This window comes from Sander vitreus, chromosome 14 (assembly GCF_031162955.1).
Source record: "Sander vitreus isolate 19-12246 chromosome 14, sanVit1, whole genome shotgun sequence".
NCBI classification, from domain to species: domain Eukaryota; kingdom Metazoa; phylum Chordata; class Actinopteri; order Perciformes; family Percidae; genus Sander; species Sander vitreus.
In genome coordinates, this window is record NC_135868.1 from 1,150,001 (window position 1) to 1,157,500 (window position 7,500).

The 7,500-nt window shown below is 43.9% G+C and overlaps 1 protein-coding gene across 7 annotated transcripts in view; it reads right to left on the reverse strand.

Annotated features, from left to right (window-relative positions):
• Positions 1-6,297, reverse strand: part of mindy1 (MINDY lysine 48 deubiquitinase 1) — an 18,834-nt gene extending 12,537 nt beyond the window's left edge. For 2 of the 7 annotated variants that reach the window (XM_078267168.1, XM_078267167.1), the window contains exons 1-2: positions 6,179-6,297; positions 4,430-4,487 (exon numbers count right to left, since the gene is read on the reverse strand). The gene's annotated coding sequence lies outside the window, so the exon portion shown is untranslated. Of the gene's footprint in view, positions 1-2,810; positions 2,887-4,429; positions 4,488-5,921; positions 6,020-6,178 lie in introns of those variants that run through there. The other 5 variants (XM_078267171.1, XM_078267170.1, XM_078267169.1 and 2 more) reach the window with 4 other exon arrangements.
• Between the last annotated feature and the right edge of the window lie 1,203 nt (positions 6,298-7,500).

The window sequence follows — 7,500 nt, forward strand, 5'->3', positions numbered from 1 at the left end:
CTGTATCTAAAGTCTCTTTATATAGACCTTAGTGGTCCCCTAATACTGTATCTGAAGTCTCTTTATATAGACCTTAGTGGTCCCCTAATACTGTATCTGAAGTCTCTTTTATATAGACCTTATTGGTCCCCTAATACTGTATCTGAAGTCTCTTTATATAGACCTTAGTGGTCCCCCTAATACTGTATCTGAAGTCTCTTTACATAGACCTTAGTGGTCCCCTAATACTGTATCTGAAGTCTCTTTTATATAGACCTTAGTGGTCCCCTAATACTGTATCTGAAGTCTCTTTATATAGACCTTAGTGGTCCCCTAATACTGTATCTGAAGTCTCTTTTATATAGACCTTAGTGGTCCCTTAATACTGTATCTGAAGTCTCTTTATATAGACCTTAGTGGTCCCCTAATACTGTATCTGAAGTCTCTTATATAGACCTTAGTGGTCCCCTAATACTGGATCTGAAGTCTCTTTATATAGACCTTAGTGGTCCCCTAATACTGGATCTGAAGTCTCTTTATATAGACCTTAGTGGTCCCCTAATACTGTACCTGAAGTCTCTTTTATATAGACCTCATTTCCTCAAAGCCAGAGCAGGATACCCAGGGCTCGGTTTACACCTATCACCATTTCTAGCCACTGGGGGACCATAGGCAGGCTGGGGGAAACTCACATTAATGTTAAAAAACCTCATAAAGTGACATTTTCATGCCATGGGACCTTTAAAGATGAACTGAACTGGAATTTCAGTAAAGGTGATATAACAGATGTATTTTATTTATTCTCATTGGTACAATGATTAAAATGGGGGTCATACTGCATTGCCCCGGCTGCAGTAATGACTTGTATTGGGCTAAGGCAGCTGGGGTTACGATACATTTCCACAGGCTGCCTTTGACAAGGAAACCAGTCCTCAACTCATGGCTAGCTGCCTGAAAACTGGCCAGCCCTCCAACAGCCCCTGGATTTTGAGTCTGTAGCGACCATTTTTTAGCGACAGACTATTTAGAGAGCTGTACTTTTGATACAACAGGGTCACTGGTGAGGGTTAAGTCCAACAGACTGAAACCTGAGGCCTTTCCGTCAGTTATTGATTTTTCAGGCTACAGTACAGGGCAGACCGATAGACCAACGGCAAGTACCAACACCACCGATGCTATCTGCCGCAGAGACAAGGCGCTGAAACGCTCACATCAGGCAGAGGACAGAGAGGTTTAGCTGTTATCCAGCATGCTAGCAATCTACTAGGCAAAGGGCTGGATGTAACGTTGTTGTGACATACACAAAGCACGTACATATTCACTTACACGCACAAATAATAAAGCCTAACGTGTAGGCTTTACAGTGTTCAACAAAACAGACTGACACACTGGGCATCATTGCAAATAAGTCACAAAACCAAGCTAGAAACCAAACGATCCAACCTGGGGAAAGAGCTAGCAGCTAAACACGTTGGAAACACTTATGTCAAACTCCACAAGCTAGCGCTCCGACCATAGACGGTATGAATAAACCATGACTCCGACGATATCACAGATCAATAATAATGTTATTAGCTGCTAACTAAACCACAGCGGGTCTGTAACAGAATCCAATGTCCCTTTCTACTCACCCTGAAGCTAGCTGATGTCTCAGGGCACATTGTTGATGCAGAGGGAGCTGCTACTTCCATAATAAGAGGTATTTGTGCAGTAACCATCAACGACCACAAGGAAAACATCTGCCAACTCTGCTCTAGCCTAAAGTAAACGGAAAGACTCGTGAATCCTCCGTGCCTCGATTTTCTAAAACGCACAGGACCTTTTCTATTTTCTCTTAATGCACACGATATATAAGCAGTCTCTATTTCCATTTCCTAAAATACATAATGTGCTTGGATACAATAACTGACTGAAACTGATCGTCCTCCATGTGGTGGTAGTCAGACACTACAGGTCTGTCCCTCACAGGCTCAAATGCGTAACCCATGCCATTAAAATGACTCATTTTCACGTGTGTTTAATATGCTGCACTGTAGCCTATATACCTTCGCAGGTCCTACCGTGCCAGTGACGTCATCGACATTGTCAGCGTTCTAGTACTAACAAACGTAATTTTTGTGTGCTATATTGATTGTTTTTTATTACATTTTTTAGTGTAATTTATTTGTCATAACCAACACGTTATCAACGTTGATTCTTTCAGTTCAGTTCATCTTTAAGGTGGAATAAATGCAAGATGTTTCCAAAGTCAGTGAGTCTCAATCTAGTCTGTTGACTCTCCCTATCTGCATTGCTGTATTGGCCCAGAGGGTGTAGTATTATTAATCTCAAACTCTGTTTAGAGGTTAGACAACAAGTTGCTATAAACCTGCAACTCAATGGCGTGTTGGTATTAACATAATATTGAGAAGGTATTAAAAATGTATTGAATTTGCCTTTTTTTTAATAATATGGGCACTTTAAAGTCAATGTGTGTATTTGCACCGACTGCTATTACTATTATTTGCCTTTTACCCACTTAGTCATTATATCCACATTACTGATGATAGTTAATCGTGATTACTCGTTGAATGTCTTTAGTTAATCGCGATTAATTGCATGTTTTATCACGTGATTAAATGCTATTATTTTGCATTTCAGAACAGTTTTTAAGTCCGTGTTAACAATGGAAAGCCGTTCTTACCAGAGGGATCCTGATTGGGAATCAAATGAAAGCAAAGAAAGTGACTTTATGAACATGATTTTTAAGATTTGTGTTTATTATATGTTTAATCTAGTCACACATTTGAATTTAACAATAACTTCAAATGCACCACGAGGCTGTAGTTTACCAGTTTCATTGAACGCACCGTCTGTGTTGTTTCTCCGACGGCAGCTGCAGATTGTTACATCCCGGTGTTGAATCCTCTACAGTAAAACACAGTCACACTTTACACCGTTTAGCGTTAGCTGTCAGCATTTTAACCCTGTTTAATCCAGCTACTAGCTAGCGGTAGGCTAACGTTAGCTGCTGTCGAGTATAGTGTTAACTAGCTAGCGGTAGGCTAACGTTAGCTGCTGTCGAGTATAGTGTTAACTAGCTAGCGGTAGGCTAACGTTAGCTGCTGTCGAGTACAGTGTTAGCTAGCTAGCGGTAGGCTAACGTTAGCTGCTGTCGAGTACAGTGTTAGCTAGCTAGCGGTAGGCTAACGTTAGCTGCTGTCGAGTACAGTGTTAGCTAGCTAGCGGTAGGCTAACGTTAGCTGCTGTCGAGTACAGTGTTAGCTAGCTAGCGGTAGGCTAACGTTAGCTGCTGTCAAGTACAGTGTTAGCTAGCTAGTGGTAGGCTAACGTTAGCTGCTGTCGAGTATAGTGTTAACTAGCTAGCGGTAGGCTAACGTTAGCTGCTGTCGAGTATAGTGTTAACTAGCTAGCGGTAGGCTAACGTTAGCTGCTGTCGAGTACAGTGTTAGCTAGCTAGCGGTAGGCTAACGTTAGCTGCTGTCGAGTACAGTGTTAACTAGCTAGCGGTAGGCTAACGTTAGCTGCTGTCGAGTATAGTGTTAACTAGCTAGCGGTAGGCTAACGTTAGCTGCTGTCGAGTACAGTGTTAACTAGCTAGCGGTAGGCTAACGTTAGCTGCTGTCGAGTACAGTGTTAGCTAGCTAGTGGTAGGCTAACGTTAGCTGCTGTCGAGTACAGTGTTAACTAGCTAGCGGTAGGCTAACGTTAGCTGCTGTCGAGTACAGTGTTAGCTAGCTAGCGGTAGGCTAACGTTAGCTGCTGTCGAGTATAGTGTTAACTAGCGTCATGTGCAGCGGTGTGTCTGTTTCAGAGCAGCAGAGAGAAGAGCAGACATATCAGTGGCACCAGAATGAGGCACCGAAATCGGCGTAGCTATTCCTGCAGCAGCAGGATGTGTTAGGAGGAAGTAGTAGTTGTAGTAGTAGTAGTAGTAGTAGTAGTAGTAGTAGTAGTAGTAGTAGTAGCCTGTTAGGCACAACGCTAACCCGAGTGAAGTGAAAATAAATGAATAAATGGCGGCATGCGATTAAAAAGCAATAAGTCCTCTTAAGGCCCTTAATCACATCCAGATTAACGCGTTAATGCTGACAGCCCTGGTAAATATTTTGTGAAAGCACCAATAGTCAACGCTACAATATCGTTGCTCTATCGATATCGAGGTATTTGGTCAAATACATCGTGATATTTTCTCCACATCGCCCAGCCCTAGTGGGTCCTCGTGACTTCAGCTGTCAGTGATGGCCGCCGCCTGTACCGCAACAAGTCAAAGTCTTTTTGGGAGAACTTCTGTATTTTCTATTTTCTCTCTCTTGACTTGTGTTTGCTGCTCCTCGGCGTAGATTCGGGGGGTTGAAGTACATTTCTGTAAGTTTGGAACGGCCCGCTGTAGTGTAGTACACACATGTTTTCTTTGGGTCAAATGTTAATGAACATATTGGTTAAGTACCTGGATCTTAGTAGCAGTGCTCAGACATCCGTTCGGTTCCTTTGTGGGAAGTTCAATCCTGGCAGAAGAGAGACAAATGAATACAACGTTTGGCCGAGAACAGCGAGAGGAACACAGGTCTGAAAATGTGTGTGTGAGTTCATGAGACTGTGTGACGGAGGGGGAGCGGTGTGTGTTTCAGTAAACAGTCACTGAGCCCAGGCATTAGTCAGCTAAACAAGTGCTTAGGTTTCCCAGAATGCATCTTGGCAGTGGTGGAATAAGTATTCAGATTTTAAAAAAAAATGTTGAAAAACAAACAAACAAACACACACACACACACAGACAGGGACACAGAGAGACAGAGACACACACACACACACACACACACAGACACAGACACACACACACACACACAGACACACACACACACAGACAGGGACACAGAGAGACAGAGACACACACACACACACACAGAGAGACAGGGACACAGAGAGACAGAGACACACACACACACACACACACACACACAGAAAGAGACGGACACACACATATGATTGTTTCACTATCTTTGTGGGGACCCGTCATGAACATAATACATTCCCTAGCCCCTTACCCTAACCCTAACCATCACCACTAAATGCCTAACCTTAACCCTTACCCTCACCCTAACCAGAACCTCATTCTAACCCTAATCCTAAAACCAGGTCTTAACCCTCAAACAGACCTTTAAAGTTGTGGAACCAGCATTTTGGGCCCACAAGTAAACTGGACCCCCGGTTTTTGGACCCCACGAATATAGTAAAACAAGCACACACACACACACACACACACACACACAGACAGACTCTCTCACACACACACACACACACACACACACACACACACACACAACACGAGTTTCCTGGATTAAAGTATTAAACATATGTCGTTATATTAGCCGAGATTTTGCGTAACTTTCAGCTGTACAACTCCCAGGCTCAGCATTAAGCAGCTTTTGCCATTATACATACTATATATACATTATACATACTATATATACATTATACATACTATATATACATTATACATACTATATATACTATATATTTGTTGCACATTCTGCACTCAACCCACTCAATTCAGCCTCTTTTTCTTATGCCAACAGCCAAAGGTTGTCTCTGTTTTTATTCTTTATATCATATTAATGTTAATGCTTACGTGCAGTTTAGTGTCCCAAATTATTTTCCGAAAACTGAGTGTCCCAAATGATGAGGGTCTTATTTGAGACAGGTTAGGGTAGCACAGGTGCTCTAGCAGGTTCATAAGTAATTAAGGACATTGTATGGGGAATTCAGGACACTAAACTAAACTAAACGTACACCTTAATGTTTGTTTACGTATGCACCAACCACCAAGGCAAGTTCCACGTTAAGTGTAACTTATTGTGGCATTAAACCCTTTTCTGATTCTGGAAAAATAAGTCTAGCTTCATGGCACGCAAACTGCAGAAGACTGCTGACTTTAAGCTTACTTTGTGTCTTTCTGAACAAACTGTGAGTGTGCTGTTTTCCTGCGGTAACGTTAAGGTAATCCTCTCTGCCGCTAGCACAACAACTCCCCGAGCGAGCTAGCTAGCTAGCTAACGTCACGCTAGCGCTCCTAGCTAACTTAGCTAACAAGTTAGCTGTTGTTGGACAACTCCGCTGCGGGAACCCGCCGCCCGAGATACAACCCCGACCTTCCCCTTAAAGTCAGAGCAAACTGTCGGTTAGATAAGATGCGTCTTACCGGCACCGGGTGTAGGTGTGTAATCTGAGCCGATGCTGACTGGGGAATGGGCATGCTAGCTAGCTGTTAGCTGTTTACATCCCTCTCTGCCAGGCACGTAAGAGGCCACGCCCACCAAGGCACAAACAAATAGACAGCCGACGTCACGTCATCTGTTAAAGCCGTTTTGTTCCGTTCTAACAGTTGTTTGTATCACACACAGAGACAAACACACACACAGACAGACCCACATAGAAACACACACACACAGACAGACCCACACACACTATTAAGGAGGGGCCATGAAGTTACAGTTTGAAACTGAATGAATTTTATTAGAACCATAGCCCAAAGACACTGTTACCAGTAGACTGCAGGGGTCAGGAATTGAACCACCGACCCTCTGATTGGTAGCCAACCACTCTACCACCTGAGCCACATGTCACCTGCATCTTCTGTGACCTCACGTACGGTTTCTGTAGCCTCACATTTAGCTTCTGTGGCCTCGCGTACAGCTTTAGCTAAATCAGCTGGTAGCTAGCTCTTCTGTGGCCTCGCGTACAGCTTTCGCTAAATCAGCGGTAGCTAGCTCTTCTGTGGCCTCGCGTACAGCTTTAGCTAATTTGCTGGTAGCTAGCTCTTCTGTGGCCTCGCGTACAGCTTTCGCTAAATCAGCGGTAGCTAGTTCTTCTGTGGCCTCGCGTACAGTTTTAGCTAATTTGCTGGTAGCTAGCTCTTCTGTGGCCTCGCGTACAGTTTTAGCTAATTTGCTGGTAGCTAGCTCTTCTGTGGCCTCGCGTACAGCTTTCGCTAAATCAGCGGTAGCTAGCTCTTCTGTGGCCTCGCGTACAGCTTTCGCTAAATCAGCGGTAGCTAGCTCTTCTGTGGCTTCGCGTACAGCTTTAGCTAAATCGCCAGTAGCTTGTTCTTCTGTAGCCTCGCGCACAGCTGTAGCTAAATCGCCAGTAGCTAGTTCTTCTGTGGCCTCGCGTACAGCTTTAGCTAAATCGCCAGTAGCTAGTTCTTCTGTGGCTTCGCGTACAGCTGTAGCTAAATCGCCAGTAGCTTGTTCTTCTGTAGCCTCGCGTACAGCTGTAGCTAATTTGCCAGTAGCTAGTTCTTCTGTGGCTTCGCGTACAGCTTTAGCTAATTTGCCAGTAGCTAGTTCTTCTGTGGCTTCGCGTACAGCTTTAGCTAATTTGCCAGTAGCTAGTTCTTCTGTGGCTTCGCGTACAGCTTTAGCTAAATCGCCAGTAGCTAGTTCTTCTGTAGCCTCGCGTACAGCTTTAGCTAATTGCCAGTAGCTAGTTCTTCTGTGGCCTTGCATAACGCTTTAGCTAATT